The sequence below is a fragment of the Pseudophryne corroboree genome, chromosome 2 (assembly GCF_028390025.1).
Source record: "Pseudophryne corroboree isolate aPseCor3 chromosome 2, aPseCor3.hap2, whole genome shotgun sequence".
Classification (NCBI taxonomy): Eukaryota; Metazoa; Chordata; class Amphibia; order Anura; family Myobatrachidae; genus Pseudophryne; species Pseudophryne corroboree.
Genome location: NC_086445.1, coordinates 1041408441 through 1041426190, shown reverse-complemented (window position 1 = coordinate 1041426190; position 17750 = coordinate 1041408441). Strand labels below are relative to the sequence as shown.

The 17750-nt window shown below is 43.8% G+C and overlaps 1 protein-coding gene across 1 annotated transcript in view; it reads right to left on the bottom strand.

Moving 5' to 3' along the window:
* The window catches only part of CASR (calcium sensing receptor), a 352739-nt gene extending 336296 nt beyond the window's left edge, over positions 1-16443 (bottom strand). Inside the window, exon 1 of the mRNA XM_063956826.1 lies at positions 14387-16443. The gene's annotated coding sequence lies outside the window, so the exon portion shown is untranslated. The remainder of the gene's footprint in view (positions 1-14386) is intronic.
* Positions 16444-17750: the final 1307 nt, after the last annotated feature.

The following is a 17750-nucleotide window of genomic DNA, read 5'->3' as shown; positions in this document are numbered from 1 at the left end:
TATGTAAGTGACCACCCTCTGTTGATTTCAGTTGTCAAATTTGTGGCCCAAGACTGGTTAACCCTTGCAAAACTACAGCTACTTATTCAAAATAGCAAATCATGGTGTGTGTGCCCACTTTGCCAGTGTATTTCATGCCCAAAACAGCGTTGAGCCAGGAAAAATACAAGTGGATCACATGCAAGTGACCACCCTCTGTTGTTTTTGCGGGGCAAATGTGTGGCCCAAGACTGGTTAACCCTTGCAAAACTACAGCTACTTATTCAAAATGGTAAAATATGGTGTGTGTGCCCACTTTGCCAGTGTACTGTATTTCATGCCCAAAACAGCGTTGGGCCAAGCAAAATACAACTGCGTCATATGTAAGTGACCACCCTCTGTTGATTTCAGGTGTCAGATTTGTGGCCCAAGACTGGTTAACCCTTGCAAAACTACAGCTACTTATTCAAAATGGTAAAATATGGTGTGTGTGCCCACTTTGCCAGTGTATTTCATGCCCAAAACAGCGTTGGGCCAGGCAAAATACAACTGCGTCATATGTAAGTGACCACCCTCTGTTGTTTTTGGGGGTCAAATTTGTGGCCCAAGACTAGTTAACCCTTGCTAAACTACAGCTACTTATTCAAAATGGCAAAATATGGTGTGTGTGCCCACTTTGCCAGTGTATTTCATGCCCAAAACAGCGTTGGGCCAAGCAAAATACAACTGCGTCATATGTAAGTGACCACCCTCTGTTGATTTCAGGTGTCAGATTTGTGGCCCAAGACTGGTTAACCCTTGAAAAACTACAGCTACTTATTCAAAATGGTAAAATATGGTGTGTGTGCCCACTTTGCCAGTGTATTTCATGCCCAAAACAGCGTTGGGCCAAGCAAAATACAACTGCGTCATATGTAAGTGACCACCCTCTGTTGTTTTTGGGGGTCAAATTTGTGGCCCAAGACTAGTTAACCCTTGCTAAACTACAGCTACTTATTCAAAATGGCAAAATATGGTGTGTGCCCACTTTGCCAGTATATTTCATGCTCAAAACAGCGTTGGGCCAGGCAAAATACAACTGCGTCATATATAAGTGACCACCCTCTGTTGTTTTTGGGGGTCAAATTTGTGGCCCAAGACTAGTTAACCCTTGCTAAACTACAGCTACTTATTCAAAATGGCAAAATATGGTGTGTGTGCCCACTTTGCCAGTATATTTCATGCCCAAAACAGCGTTGGGCCACGCAAAATACAACTGCGTCACATGTAAGTGACCACCCTCTGTTGATTTCAGGTGTCAGATTTGTGGCCCAAGACTGGTTAATCCTTGCAAAACTACAGCTACTTATTCAAAATGGTAAAATATGGTGTGTGTGCCCACTTTGCCAGTGTATTTCATGCCCAAAACAGCGTTGGGCCAAGCAAAATACAAGTGGGTCATATGTAAGTGACCACCCTCTGTTGATTTCAGGTGTCAAATTTGTGGCCCAAGACTAGTTAACCCTTGCAAAACTACAGCTGCTTATTCAAAATGGCAAAATATGGTGTGTGTGCCCACTTTGCCAGTGTATTTCATGCCAAAAACAGCGTTGGGCCAAGCAAAATACAAGTGGGTCATATGTAAGTGACCACCCTCTGTTGATTTCAGGGGTCAAATTTGTGGCCCAAGACTAGTTAACCCTTGCAAAACTACAGCTACTTATTCAAAATGGTAAAATATGGTGTGTGTGCCCACTTTGCCAGTGTATTTCGTGGCCAAAACAGCGTTGGGCCAGGCAAAATACAACTGCGTCATATGTAAGTGACCACCCTCTGTTGTTTTTGGGGGTCAAATTTGTGGCCCAAGACTAGTTAACCCTTGCTAAACTACAGCTACTTATTCAAAATGGCAAAATATGGTGTGTGTGCCCGCTTTGCCAGTGTATTTCATGCCCAAAACAGCGTTGGGCCAAGCAAAATACAACTGCGTCATATGTAAGTGACCACCCTCTGTTGTTTTTGGGGGTCAAATTTGTGGCCCAAGACTAGTTAACCCTTGCTAAACTACAGCTACTTATTCAAAATGGCAAAATATGGTGTGTGTGCCCACTTTGCCAGTGTATTTCATGCCCAAAACAGCGTTGGGCCAAGCAAAATACAAGTGGGTCATATGTAACTGATCACCCTTTGTTGATTTCAGGTGTCAAATTTGTGGCCCAAGACTAGTTAACCCTTGCAAAACTACAGCTACTTATTGAAAATGGCAAAATATGGTGTGTGTGCCCACTTTGCCAGTGTATTTCATGCCCAAAACAGCGTTGGGCCAAGCAAAATACAACTGCGTCATATGTAAGTGACCACCCTCTGTTGTTTTTGGGGGTCAAATTTGTGGCCCAAGACTAGTTAACCCTTGCTAAACTACAGCTACTTATTCAAAATGGCAAAATATGGTGTGTGCCCACTTTGCCAGTATATTTCATGCTCAAAACAGCGTTGGGCCAGGCAAAATACAACTGCGTCATATATAAGTGACCACCCGCTGTTGTTTTTGGGGGTCAAATTTGTGGCCCAAGACTAGTTAACCCTTGCTAAACTACAGCTACTTATTCAAAATGGCAAAATATGGTGTGTGTGCCCACTTTGCCAGTATATTTCATGCCCAAAAGAGCGTTGGGCCAAGCAAAATACAACTGCGACACATGTAAGTGACCACCCTCTGTTGATTTCAGGTGTCAGATTTGTGGCCCAAGACTGGTTAACCCTTGCAAAACTACAGCTACTTATTCAAAATGGTAAAATATGGTGTGTGTGCCCACTTTGCCAGTGTATTTCATGCCCGAAACAGCGTTGGGCCAAACAAAATACAAGTGGGTGATATGTAAGTGACCACCGTCTGCTGATTTCAGGGGTCAAATTTGTGGCCCAAGACTAGTTAACCCTTGCAAAACTACAGCTGCTTATTCAAAATGGCAAAATATGGTGTGTGTGCCCACTTTGCCAGTGTATTGTATGCCCAAAACAGCGTTGGGCCAAGCAAAATACAAGTGGGTCATATGTAAGTGACCACCCTCTGTTGATTTCAGGGGTCAAATTTGTGGCCCAAGACTAGTTAACCCTTGCAAAACTACAGCTACTTATTCAAAATGGCAATTTATAAAATGGTGTCTGTGCCCACTTTGCCAGTGTATTTCATGCCCAAAACAGCGTTGGGCCAAGCAAAATACAAGTGGGTCATATGTAAGTGACCACCCTCTGTTGATTTCAGTTGTCAAATTTGTGGCCCAAGACTGGTTAACCCTTGCAAAACTACAGCTACTTATTCAAAATGGTAAGATATGGTGTGTGTGCCCACTTTGCCAGTGTACTGTATTTCATGCCCAAAACAGCGTTGGGCCAAGCAAAATACAACTGCGTCATATGTAAGTGACCACCCTCTGTTGATTTCAGGTGTCAGATTTGTGGCCCAAGACTGGTTAACCCTTGCAAAACTACAGCTACTTATTCAAAATGGTAAAATATGGTGTGTGTGCCCACTTTGCCAGTGTATTTCATGCCCAAAACAGCGTTGGGCCAGGCAAAATACAACTGCGTCATATGTAAGTGACCACCCTCTGTTGTTTTTGGGGGTCAAATTTGTGGCCCAAGACTAGTTAACCCTTGCTAAACTACAGCTACTTATTCAAAATGGCAAAATATGGTGTGTGTGCCCATTTTGCCAGTGTATTTCATGCCCAAAACAGCGTTGGGCCAAGCAAAATACAACTGCGTCATATGTAAGTGACCACCCTCTGTTGATTTCAGGTGTCAGATTTGTGGCCCAAGACTGGTTAACCCTTGAAAAACTACAGCTACTTATTCAAAATGGTAAAATATGGTGTGTGTGCCCACTTTGCCAGTGTATTTCATGCCCAAAACAGCGTTGGGCCAAGCAAAATACAACTGCGTCATATGTAAGTGACCACCCTCTGTTGTTTTTGGGGGTCAAATTTGTGGCCCAAGACTAGTTAACCCTTGCTAAACTACAGCTACTTATTCAAAATGGCAAAATATGGTGTGTGTGCCCATTTTGCCAGTGTATTTCATGCCCAAAACAGCGTTGGGCCAAGCAAAATACAACTGCGTCATATGTAAGTGACCACCCTCTGTTGATTTCAGGTGTCAGATTTGTGGCCCAAGACTGGTTAACCCTTGAAAAACTACAGCTACTTATTCAAAATGGTAAATATGGTGTGTGCCCACTTTGCCAGTATATTTCATGCTCAAAACAGCGTTGGGCCAGGCAAATTACAACTGCGTCATATATAAGTGACCACCCTCTGTTGTTTTTGGGGGTCAAATTTGTGGCCCAAGACTAGTTAACCCTTGCTAAACTACAGCTACTTATTCAAAATGGCAAAATATGGTGTGTGTGCCCACTTTGCCAGTATATTTCATGCCCAAAACAGCATTGGGCCAAGCAAAATACAACTGCGTCACATGTAAGTGACCACCCTCTGTTGATTTCAGGTGTCAGATTTGTGGCCCAAGACTGGTTAACCCTTGCAAAACTACAGCTACTTATTCAAAATGGTAAAATATGGTGTGTGTGCCCACTTTGCCAGTGTATTTCATGCCCAAAACAGCGTTGGGCCAGGCAAAATACAAGTGGGTCACATGCAAGTGACCACTCTCTGTTGATTTCAGGTGTCAAATTTGTGGCCCAAGACTAGTTAACCCTTGCAAAACTACAGCTACTTATTCAAAATGGCAAAATATGGTGTGTGTGCCCACTTTGCCAGTGTATTTCATGCCCAAAACAGTGTTGGGCCAGGCAAAATACAAGTGGGTCACATGCAAGGGACCCTACTCTGTTGATTTCAGGTGTCAAATTTGTGACAGAAGACTCATTAACCCTTGCGAAACTGAATGATCTGAATAAGAAGCTGGAGTTCGAATAAGAAGTGAATAAGAAGCTGGAGCTTGAATAAGAAGTGAATAAGAAGCTGGCCGAATAAGAAGCTAACTTCAGCCTCGTAGGGAACGGGGAGACTCTGTGCTGGGAGGGGAGAGGATTATATGCAGGGAGAGGGGAGACTATGTACTGGGAGGGGAGAGGACTATAAGCAGGGAAGGGGGAGACTATGTGCTGGGAGGGGAGAAGATTATATGCAGGGAGGGGGGAGACTCTGTGCTGGGAGGGGAGAAGACTATATGCAGGGAGGGGGGAGACTCTGTGCTGGGAGGGGAGAGGACTATAAGCAGGGAAGGGGGAGACTCTGTGCTGGGAGGGGAGAGGATTATATGCAGGGAGAGGGGAGACTATGTACTGGGAGGGGAGAGGACTATAAGCAGGGAAGGGGGAGACTATGTGCTGGGAGGGGAGAAGATTATATGCAGGGAGAGGGGAGACTATGTACTGGGAGGGGAGAGGACTATAAGCAGGGAAGGGGGAGACTCTGTGCTGGGAGGGGAGAGGATTATATGCAGGGAGAGGGGAGACTATGTACTGGGAGGGGAGAGGACTATAAGCAAGGAAGGGGGAGACTCTGTGCTGGGAGGGGAGATGATTATATGCAGGGAGGGGGGAGACTCTGTGCTGGGAGGGCAGAGGACTATATACAGGGAGAGGGGAGACCCTGTGCTGGGAGGGGAGAAGACTATATACAGGGAGGGGGAAGACCATGGCTATGTGCTGGGAGGGAGATGGGGCTATGGCTATGTGCTGGAGGGGAATGGAGATTACGGATATGTACTGGGAGCAGGAGGGGGACTATGTCTATGTGCTGGGAGGGGCTGGGGACTACGGCTATGTGCTGGAGACAGGAGGTTATCTACCCATTGACCAGGATGGCATGGACCAGCATTGACTGATGGCATTGACCAGGTGCACTGGCTGAGGAGGGGATGCTGCCTGATGGTGCCACCCTTGGCCAGGGAGTGGAATCACTTAGTAGCGGCAGTGCCTGGGCTGGTGGTTTGCACAGCAGCCAAGAGCTGGCACCGGTGTTCGGCACCACAGTGAAGAAACTCAAAATAAACTACTAGAATCCTATTCTTAATATATCACTACATCACCACTACTAGGTAGTGCACAGAGATAACTTTTCAATGCCATTAATATTTGATTATAACCCCTGACTGCAGGAAACATCGCTGGGCAGCGCTACTCCTTGGCTAGGCACTGCTGATTTCTCCACAGCGTGACAAGGATTGCTGTGTGGGCATGATGTGTAAGGGGCACTATGGTGGGACATAATGTGTATAAGGGGTACTACTGTGTAATGTAATTTGAATTGGGAGTACTATTGTGTGGTCATGCCCCATTCCCACAAGATCACGCACCTTTTTTGCCCATGCACCTTCCCTATTTCAGATATTGGGGAGGGCGCCAGTCCCTTACTTTGCCAGGGGCGTCTGGTCCTCAAGATACACCTCTGGATCTTACCAAAATAATGTTATCCCAATTTTACTTCTGCCACTAGTTACCTGCTATTGTGTGTTTTTTTTTTTTTCCCCCTTCAATAGCTCGCTTCTACCCCACCATGTGTTTTTCCTGTAATGTTTACCTCCACTGATTGCACACCTTTCCATTGTGCCCTACATGCAGGGTACATACTACGACATAAGCATCAGTTTTCCCATATATGAACTTGGCCCTTGTATGGCTCATCTCCCACAGTGTAACCTCCAAAGTGCGCCCAACATGGCTGCCCCATATGGTACACTTGTGGATGGGATGGATGAAAAATACATGGACCTTGTGGTTTTGTTGGAACCCTACTCTAATCTGTAGGACTCTGAAATCACCCCCATTTTGTGTCATCTCTTCTAGGGGTAGACTATTCCACCCTGGGTAATCCTACGCTGAGCGCCCAAGATGGCTGCCGCACTTGGTACCTGTGCGGGTGGTATACACAACCCTTGGAAGTTATTACCCAAAATGCCTACACCAATCCTGCATTATGCTCTCTGTGTGCTTAAGCTTTTCTTTTATGTCTGTGTGGCTTATCTATTGCTGTATTACTTAAATCCTCTGTATCATGTGTATTGTTTTTGATGTCTGTAAAGCGCCTTGAGTCCTGTTGGAGAAAGAGCGCTATATAAATAAAATTATTATTATTATTATTAATTATTATTATTATCTATAGACTGATACTGTATCACTGATCTATAGACTGATACTGTATCACTGATCTATAGACTGATGATGTATCACTGATCTATAAACTGATACTGTATTATTGATCTATAGACTGATACTGTGTCACTGATCTATAGACTGATACTGTGTCACTGATCTATAGACTGATACTGTGTCACTGATCTATAGACTGATACTATGTCACTGATCTATAGACTGATACTGTGTCACTGATCTATAGACTGATACTATGTCACTGATCTATAGACTGATGATGTATCACTGATCTATAAACTGATACTGTATTATTGATCTATAGACTGATACTGTGTCACTGATCTATAGACTGATACTGTGTCACTGATCTATAGACTGATACTGTGTCACTGATCTATAGACTGATACTATGTCACTGATCTATAGACTGATACTGTGTCACTGATCTATAGACTGATACTATGTCACTGATCTATAGACTGATGATGTGTCACTGATCTATAGACTGATGATGTGTCACTGATCTATAAACTGATGATGTGTCACTGATCTATAGACTGATACTATATCACTGATCTATAGACTGATACTGTGTCACTGATCTATAGACTGATACTGTGTCACTGATCTATAGACTGATACTATGTCACTGATCTATAGACTGATGATGTGTCACTGATCTATAAACTGATGATGTGTCACTGATCTATAGACTGATACTGTGTCACTGATCTATAGACTGATACTGCGTCCCTGATCTATAGACCGATACTATATAACTGATCTATAGACTGATACTGCGTCCCTGATCTATAGACTGATACTGTGTCACTGATCTATAGACTGATACTGTGTCACTGATCTATAAACTGATGACGTGTCACTGATCTATAGACTGATACTGCGTCCCTGATCTATAGACTGATACTATATCACTGATCTATAGACTGATACTATATCACTGATCTATAGACTGATACTATGTCACTGATCTATAGACTGATATTGTGTCACTGATCTATAGACTGATACTGTATCACTGATCTATAGACTGATACTGTATCACTGATCTATAAACTGATACTGTGTCACTGATCTATAAACTGATACTGTATCACTGATCTATAGACTGATGATGCGTCACTGATCTATAGACTGATACTGTATCACTGATCTATAGAATGATACTGTGTCACTGATCTATAGACTGATACTGTATCACTGATCTATAGACTGATACTGTGTCACTGATCTATAGACTGATACTGTGTCACTGATCTATAGACTGATGATGTGTCACTGATCTATAGACTGATACTGTATCACTGATCTATAGACTGATACTGTGTCACTGATCTATAGACTGATACTGTATCACTGATCTATAGAATGATACTGTGTCACTGATCTACAGACTGATACTGTGTCACTGATCTATAAACTGATACTGTATCACTGATCTATAAACTGATGACGTGTCACTGATCTATAGACTGATACTATATCACTGATCTATAGAATGATACTGTGTCACTGATCTACAGACTGATACTGTGTCACTGATCTATAAACTGATACTGTATCACTGGTCTATAGACTGATGATGTGTCACTGATCTATAGACTGATACTGTATCACTGATCTATATACTGATACTGTGTCACTGATCTATAAACTGATACTGTATCACTGATCTATAGACTGATACTGTATCACTGATCTATAGACTGATACTGTGTCACTGATCTATAAACTGATACTGTATCACTGATCTATAGATTGATGCTGTGTCACTGATCTATAGACTGATACTATATCACTGATCTATAGAATGATACTGTGTCACTGATCTACAGACTGATACTGTGTCACTGATCTATAAACTGATACTATATCACTGATCTATAGACTGATACTGTGTCACTGATCTATAGACTGATACTATGTCACTGATCTATAGACTGATACTGTGTCACTGATCTATAGACTGATACTGCGTCACTGATCTATAGATTGATACTGTATCACTGATCTATAGACTGATGATGTGTCACTGATCTATAGACTGATACTGTGTCACTGATCTATAGACTGATACTGTATCACTGATCTATAGACTGATACTGTATCACTGATCTATAGACTGATATTGTGTCAATGATCTATAGACTGATACTATATCACTGATCTATAGACTGATACTGCGTCACTGATCTATAGACTGATACTATGTCACTGATCTATAGACTGATACTGTATCACTGATCTATAGACTGATATTGTGTCAATGATCTATAGACTGATACTATATCACTGATCTATAGACTGATTCTGTATCACTGATCTATAGACTGATACTGTGTCACTGATGTATAGACTGATACTGTGTCACTGATCTATAGACTGATACTGTATCACTGATCTATAGACTGATACTATATTACTGATCTATAGACTGATACTGCGTCACTGATCTATAGACTGATACTGTATCACTGATCTATAGACTGATACTATATCACTGATCTATAGACTGATACTGTGTCACTGATCTATAGACTGATACTATATCACTGATCTATAGACTGAAACTGTGTCACTGATCTATAGACTGATACTGTGTCACTGATCTATAGACTAATACTGTATCACTGATCTATAGACTGACACTGTGTCACTGATCTATAGACTGATACTATATCACTGATCTATAGACTGATACTGTGTCACTGATCTATAGACTGATACTAGATCACTGATCTATAGACTGAAACTGTGTCACTGATCTATAGACTGATACTGTGTCACTGATCTATAGACTAATACTGTATCACTGATCTATAGACTGATACTGTGTCACTGATCTATAGACTGATACTATATCACTGATCTATAGACTGAAACTGTGTCACTGATCTATAGACTGATACTGTGTCACTGATCTATAGACTAATACTGTATCACTGATCTATAGACTGATACTGTGTCACTGATCTATAGACTGATACTATATCACTGATCTATAGACTGATACTGTGTCACTGATCTATAGACTGATACTGTATCACTGATCTATAGACTGATGATGTGTCACTGATTTATATACTGATACTGTATCACTGATCTATAGACTGATGACGTGTCACTGATCTATAGACTGATACTGTGTCACTGATCTATAGACTGATACTATGTCACTGATCTATATACTGATACTGTGTCACTGATCTATAGACTAATACTGTATCACTGATCTATAGACTGATGATGTGTCACTGATCTATATACTGATACTGTATCACTGATCTATAGACTGATACTGTGTCACTGATCTATAGACTGATACTGTGTCACTGATCTATAAACTGATACTGTATCACTGATCTATAGACTGATACTGTGTCACTGATCTATAGACTGATACTGTGTCACTGATCTATAGACTGATACTATGTCACTGATCTATATACTGATACTGTGTCACTGATCTATAGACTAATACTGTATCACTGATCTATAGACTGATGATGTGTCACTGATCTATATACTGATACTGTATCACTGATCTATAGACTGATACTGTGTCACTGATCTATATACTGATACTGTATCACTGATCTATAGACTGATACTGTGTCACTGATCTATAGACTGATATTGTGTCAACGATCTATAGACTGATACTGTGTCACTGATCTATAGACTAATGATGTGTCACTGATCTATAGACTGGTACATCTGCCCCTATATATCAGTGATACAGAATCAGTCTATAGATCAGTGACACATCATCCTCTTTGGAGAGTAATAACGTGGAGAGAGATAAAGGGAGTTGATCGCTCGCTAGCAGTTTTTAGCAGCCGTACAAACGCTATGCCTCCGCCCACTGGGATTGTATTTTAGCTTAGCAGAACTGCGAACGGTTGTATCGCAGCGCGTCTGCAAAATTTTTTAGTGTAGTTTCAGAGTAGCTCAAAACCTACTCAGCGCTTGCGATCACTTCAGACTATTCAGTTCCGGTTTTGACGTCACGCACCCGCCCAGCGTTCGCCCAGCCACGCCTGCGTTTTCCTTGGTACGCCTGCGTTTTTCCGAACACTCCCTGAAAACGGTCAGTTGCCACCCAGAAACGTCCACTTCATGTCAATCATTCTGCTTCAACCAGTGCGACTGAAATGCATCGCTAGACCCTGTGCAAAACGGCATCGTTCGTTGTGCCTGTACGTCGCGCGTGCACATTGCGCCACATACGCAGAACTGCAGTTTTTTAGCCTGATCGCTGCGCTGCGAACAAATGCAGCTAGCGATCAACGCGGAATGACCACCAAAGAGCCTAATTCCGAGTTGATTGCAGCAGCAAATTTGTTAGCAGATGGGCAAAACCATGTGCACTGCAGGGGGGGGCAGATATAACATGTGCAGAGAGAGTTAGATTTGGGTGGGGTGTGTTCAAACTGAAATCTAAATTGCAGTGTAAAAATAAAGCAACCAGTATTTACCCTGCACAAAAACAAAATAACCCACCCAAATCTAACTCTCTCTGCACATGTTACACCCCCCCCCCCCCCTGCAGTGCACATGGTTTTGCCCAACTGCTAACAAATTTGCTGCTGCGATTAACTCTGAATTACCCTCCAAAGTACCAACCAACCAACTCCTGTCATTTTTTAAACAGCCTGTCACATGGCAGCTAGGAGCTGATTGGTTGGTACATTTTTTTTTCCAGTATATGTTTCTCAATTTTCAAACAAGCATAGAACACAGAACAGACAAGGGTCCAAAACCAGGAAAGTGTCATCAGCATAAATACAGTCAAATACAGAAAGCAATAGATTGGCTGGTACTTTATCTCTGTCCACTTTATCTCTCTTTAAGGCTTAGTACAACTGCTCAATGACTGCAGGGCCGTAACTAGGGGGGGCTAAGGGGGCATGCGCCCCGGGTGCAGGATTTGAGGGGGCGCTGAGGAGTTACAGAGGAGCAGGTTTTTTTTGTTTTGTTTTTACCGGCAGTGCTGCTTCAGTGAGACAGCAGACGGCTCCCGGGGCAGTGTCTCTAACACACCTGTCTGGCTGCAGCTGCCTCCGATGCTGTGCAGGTGAGCTTCAGTACCCGGGATCTCTCCTATGTCGGCTACTGTCTTAAACTTTTGTCTTTGCCATGCAGTGCTGCGACTAGTGTGCAGTGCATTGTACAAGCTATAGAAGCGAGCTGTTGGTGCTGTGTTTTTCAGCAGGCTATGATTCGGTCTGCCTGCCCAGCACCAACCGATAACAAGCTGCAGGCTACACCACACTGCCCCAGGCTGGGCGGTCTTCAGGTTGCCGGCGGCCGGGCTCCCGGCGACCACCATACCGGTGCCGGAATCCCGACCGCCGGCATACCGATATCTTTTCTCCCACTTGGGGGTCAACGACCCCCCTGGAGGGAGAATAGATACCTGTGCCCGCAGCCTGGTGAGCGCAGCGAGCCCGCAAGGGGCTTATTTGCGCTCGCTCACCTGTCGGTATGCCGGCGGTCAGGATTCCAGCGCCGGTATGCTGACCGCCGGGAGCCTGACCGCCGGCATACCATACTACACCCCCCCAGGCTTATGCTTGCTAACAGGTGCAGTCACCGATGTTACAGAAATCAAAGGTTCACTTTGCTAGCTGTCCACTTGACAGTGGAAACTTAGAGCCTGGACAACCTCCAACTCTCAGCGAGTATCACTGTAGCAGCTTATTGGTGAGTTTAAAGACAGACTTTATTATCGCCACTGTGCTCCCAGGTAGCAGTATCAACCTCCACTTTGCTTCCCAGATGGGGGGATTTGGTGTAGTATATAGGGTATGTGGTGTAGTGTATAGGACCATGTAGTGTAGTGATGTAGTTCAGCGTGTAGGGGATGTAGTATATCGATATAGTGCAGTGGATAGGGGAATGTAGAGCAGTGATGAAGTGTTATGATATAGTGCAGTGATAGAGGGGGATGCTGAGTGTCTTCAGAATGACTTAATTAAACTGGAAGCTTGGGCAGCAAAATGGAGAATGAGATTCAACATAGACAAGTGTAAGGTAATGCACTGTGGTAACAAGAACAAAAATTACACCTACCTACTAAATGGGGTAACATTAGGGGATTCTGTACTGGAAAAAGACTTAGATGTTCACATAGATAACAAATTAAGCTGCAGTACCCAAAGTAGGATTGCAGCAAAGAAGGCAAATAAGATATTAGCATGCATAAAACGGGGAATTGATGCAAGGGACGAGGGTATTATACTCCCGTTATATAAATCACTAGTGAGGCCTCATCTTGAATACTGTGTGCAATTTTGGGCACCACATTACAAAAAGGATATCCTGGAGCTAGAAAAGGTTCAGAGCGGGCGACCAAACTAATCAAGGGCATGGAGACGCTGGAATACGAGGAAAGGCTTGCAAGGCTAGGCATGTTTACATTGGAAAAGAGGAGACTAAGAGGGGACATGATCAATATCTACAAATATATAAGGGGTCAATACACAGAGCTTGGGAGGGACCTGTTTTCTATAAGATCAGCACAGAGGACACGTGGTCACTCGCTTAGGTTAGAGGAGAGGAGTTTCCGCACTGAGCGAAAAGGTTTTTTCACAGTAAGGACAATACGTGTTTGGAATTCCCTGCCTGAGAGAGTAGTAACTGCGGACTCAGTCAACACCTTTAAGAATGGGTTAGATAAATTCCTATTGGATAAAGATATTCAGGGTTATGGTGCGTAGGCACGCATTATAGTTAATATAACTAGTCCTAACATAAAAATAACTAGTCCTATAATAGGACTGCATAGGAGACCACAAATAGGTTGAACTCGATGGACAATTGTCTTTTTTCAACCGTAGTTACTATGTTACTATGTATAGTGCAATGTATGGGGACACACAGGGGGGCATGTGACGCATAGGTCATGTGAGTGTACTGTCCAATAGTATCCCTTTTTTTTTATTCAAAATTTTTCATAATCCAAGTATTTTAGTATGACAAGGTTTTCTTTGTGGGGGTAGGGGGTTTGTTTTGGGGGGCGGGCGACAAATTGCTGCCTTGCCCCGGGTGACGTAAATCCTAGTTTCAGCCCTGATGACTGTATCACTGCTCTACAGACAGATAAAGACTTATATAGTATCACTGATATAGAAGCCTTATAATGTATCACTGATATATATAAATACACACACACACACACACACACACACACACACACACACACACACACACACACACACACACACTGTATCATTGATATACACCTTGTGTAATGATTACACAATAATTACTGTATATTGCACTCACCTGGAGGGAGCCGGATGGGAGCCCGGCCAGGAATTACCAGGTGCTCCGTGTAAAGCGTCCTGGGGTCCAGAGTCCTTAGATCCTTGAATGTCACTGAGCCCCCCAGAGTCTCCGACTCAGTCCCCCAGTGCTATAGATGCACAGAAGCCTGAAATGTCAGCCTTCCCACCACTAACACCCACCATACACAATGCTGAACCCTATATGTCCTGGGCTCTCCTATAGATGGTATCTCTATACAGTATGTGCTAGGATCTCCTATAGATTATGTTCCTATATGTCCTGCACTCCTGGGCTCTCCTGTAGACTATGCCCCATATGTCCTGCACTGCTAGGATCTCCTATAGATTGTGTCCTGCGCTCCTGGTATCTCTTATAGATTGTGTCCCTATAGATCCTGTACTCTTGGGCTCTCCTATAGATAATGTCCCTATATGCTCTACACTCCAAGGCTCTACTTTAGATTATGCCCTATATCTGCTGCACTCCTGGGCTCTCCTACAGATGGTGTCCCTATATGCCCTGCACTCTTCTGCTCTCCTATAGATGGTGTCCCTATATGCCCTGCACTCCTGGGCTCTCCTATAGGTTATGCCCCTATATCTGCTGCACTCCTGGGCTCTCCTCTAGTCCGCACGGCAGGGATCAGCGTCAGGGCTGCTGGGAACCCTATACCAATATGGCACTAACACATGTGGAACTGCAGCCAAACCACCTGCTCTCTGCAAACACTGTACAGACCGGAGTACAGTACCCAGTGATGTCTCTATATATCACTGTACAAGTAACAGCATTATACACACCAGTGTCCTTATATATCACTGCATAGATAATAACACACACCGGTGTCCCTATATATCACTGCATAGATAATAACACACGCCGGTGTCCCTATATATCACTGCACAGGTAATAACACACACCAATGTCCCTATATATCACTGCAAAGGTAATAACACACACCAATGTCCCTATATATCACTGCACAGGTAATAACACACCAATGTCCCTATATATCACTGCACAGGTAATAACACACCAATGTCCCTATATATCACTTCACAGGTAATAACACACACCAATGTCCCTATATATCACTGCACAGGTAATAACCCACACCGATGTCCCTATATATCACTGCACAGATAATAACACACACCAATGTCCCTATATATCACTGCACAGGTAATAACACACCAATGTCCCTATATATCACTGCACAGGTAATAACACACCAATGTCCCTATATATCACTTCACAGGTAATAACACACCAATGTCCCTATATATCACTGCACAGGTAATAACACACCAATGTCCCTATATATCACTGCACAGGTAATAACACACCGATGTCCCTATATATCACTGCACAGGTAATAACACACACCGATGTCCCTATATATCACTGCACAGGTAATAACACACACCGATGTCCCTATATATCACTGCACATGTAATAACACACACCGATGTCCCTATATATCACTGCACAGGCAATAACACACACCGATGTCCCTATATATCACTGCACAGGTAATAACACACCAATGTCCCTATATATCACTGCACAGGTAATAACACACACCGATGTTCCTATATATCACTGCACAGGTAATAACACACCGATGTCCCTATATATCACTGCACAGGTAATAACACAGCAATGTATCTGGTCACAGCTATGCCCCTATACACCAAGGTCCACACACTCCCTACAGAAGAGTTCCTAAAGGACCTCTCCCATATATTCTATATACACTTCCCATATGGAGAGCTATTGCTGTATATAACGTGCTGTCACCTCTATCACCAACCCCAGCAGCCAAGTTCCACCATCACCCCCAGCATCCACCAGGCATCTACTGCAGGTAGGTCCCTTCTCTCTCGTCTCACTCTCTAGCTCCCTCTCCTGCAGCCTTACACCCTCCTGATCCCCCCAATGTCCCGCTGCCACCTCCCAGCCTGCTCCCCCTCTGTACCGTGCACTGAATGCAGCATATAATAATGTCACCCACTCCGAGGCTGAGTCTCTGCATCCAAACCCGGCGTCTCCTCTTCTCTCTGCAGCCTGGAATCCCAGATACAGCCCGGAGACCAGCGGCAGTGCTGCAGCTCTCCCCCAGGGGGCGCTGCCGGTGACCTCCCTCCCTGCACTCACAGGTACAGCAATCAGCAGCATTACAGGGGCCGGATACTTCATACAGCACATCCCTGCAAATAGTGTGTAACACTGCAAACACAACTGATACCAGAGGAAATAACCCTATAAGGAGCCTAGAAAGTGGTGACACAATGCATCACCTGTCACCTGGAGATGGTCCTCAGAGCACTGCTATCTCCTCATATAATGCAGCTGTCTATCAGTCATACCTGTGATACAATACATCCCCTGTCACCTGGAGATGGTCCTCAGAGCACTGCTATCTCCTCATATAATGCAGCTGTCTATCAGTCATACCTGTGATACAATGCATCACCTGTCACCTGGAGATGGTCCTCAGAGCACTGCTATATCCTCATATAATGCAGCTGTTTATCAGTCATACCTGTGATACAATGTATCACCTGTCACCTGGAGATGGTCCTCAGAGCATTGCTATCTCCTCATATAATGCAGCTGTCTATCAGTCATACCTGTGATGCAATGCGTCACCTGTCACCTGGAGATGGTCCTCAGAGCATTGCTATCTCCTCATATAATGCATATGTCTATCAGTCATACCTGTGATACAATGCATCACCTGTCACCTGGAGATGGTCCTCAGAGCATTGCTATCTCCTCATATAATGCAGATGTCTATCAGTCATACCTGTGATACAATGCATCACCTGTCACCTGGTGATGGTCCTCAGAGCATTGCTATCTCCTCATATAATGCAGCTGTCTATCAGTCATACCTGTGATACAATGCATCACCTGTCACCTGGAGATGGTCCTCAGAGCATTGCTATCTCCTCATATAATGCAGCTGTCTATCAGTCATACCTGTGATACAATGCATCACCTGTCACCTGGAGATGGTCCTCAGAGCATTGCTATCTCCTCATATAATGCAGATGTCTATCAGTCATACCTGTGATACAATGCATCACCTGTCTCCTGGAGATGGTCCTCAGAGCCTGCTATCTCCTCATATAATGCAGCTGTCTATCAGTCATACCTGTGATACAATGCATCACCTGTCACCTGGAGATGGTCCTCAGAGCATTGCTATCTCCTCATATAATGCAGATGTCTATCAGTCATACCTGTGATACAATGCGTCACCTGTCACCTGGAGATGATCCTCAGAGCACTGCTATCTCCTCATATAATGCAGCTATCGGTCATACCTGTGATACAATGCATCACCTGTCACCTG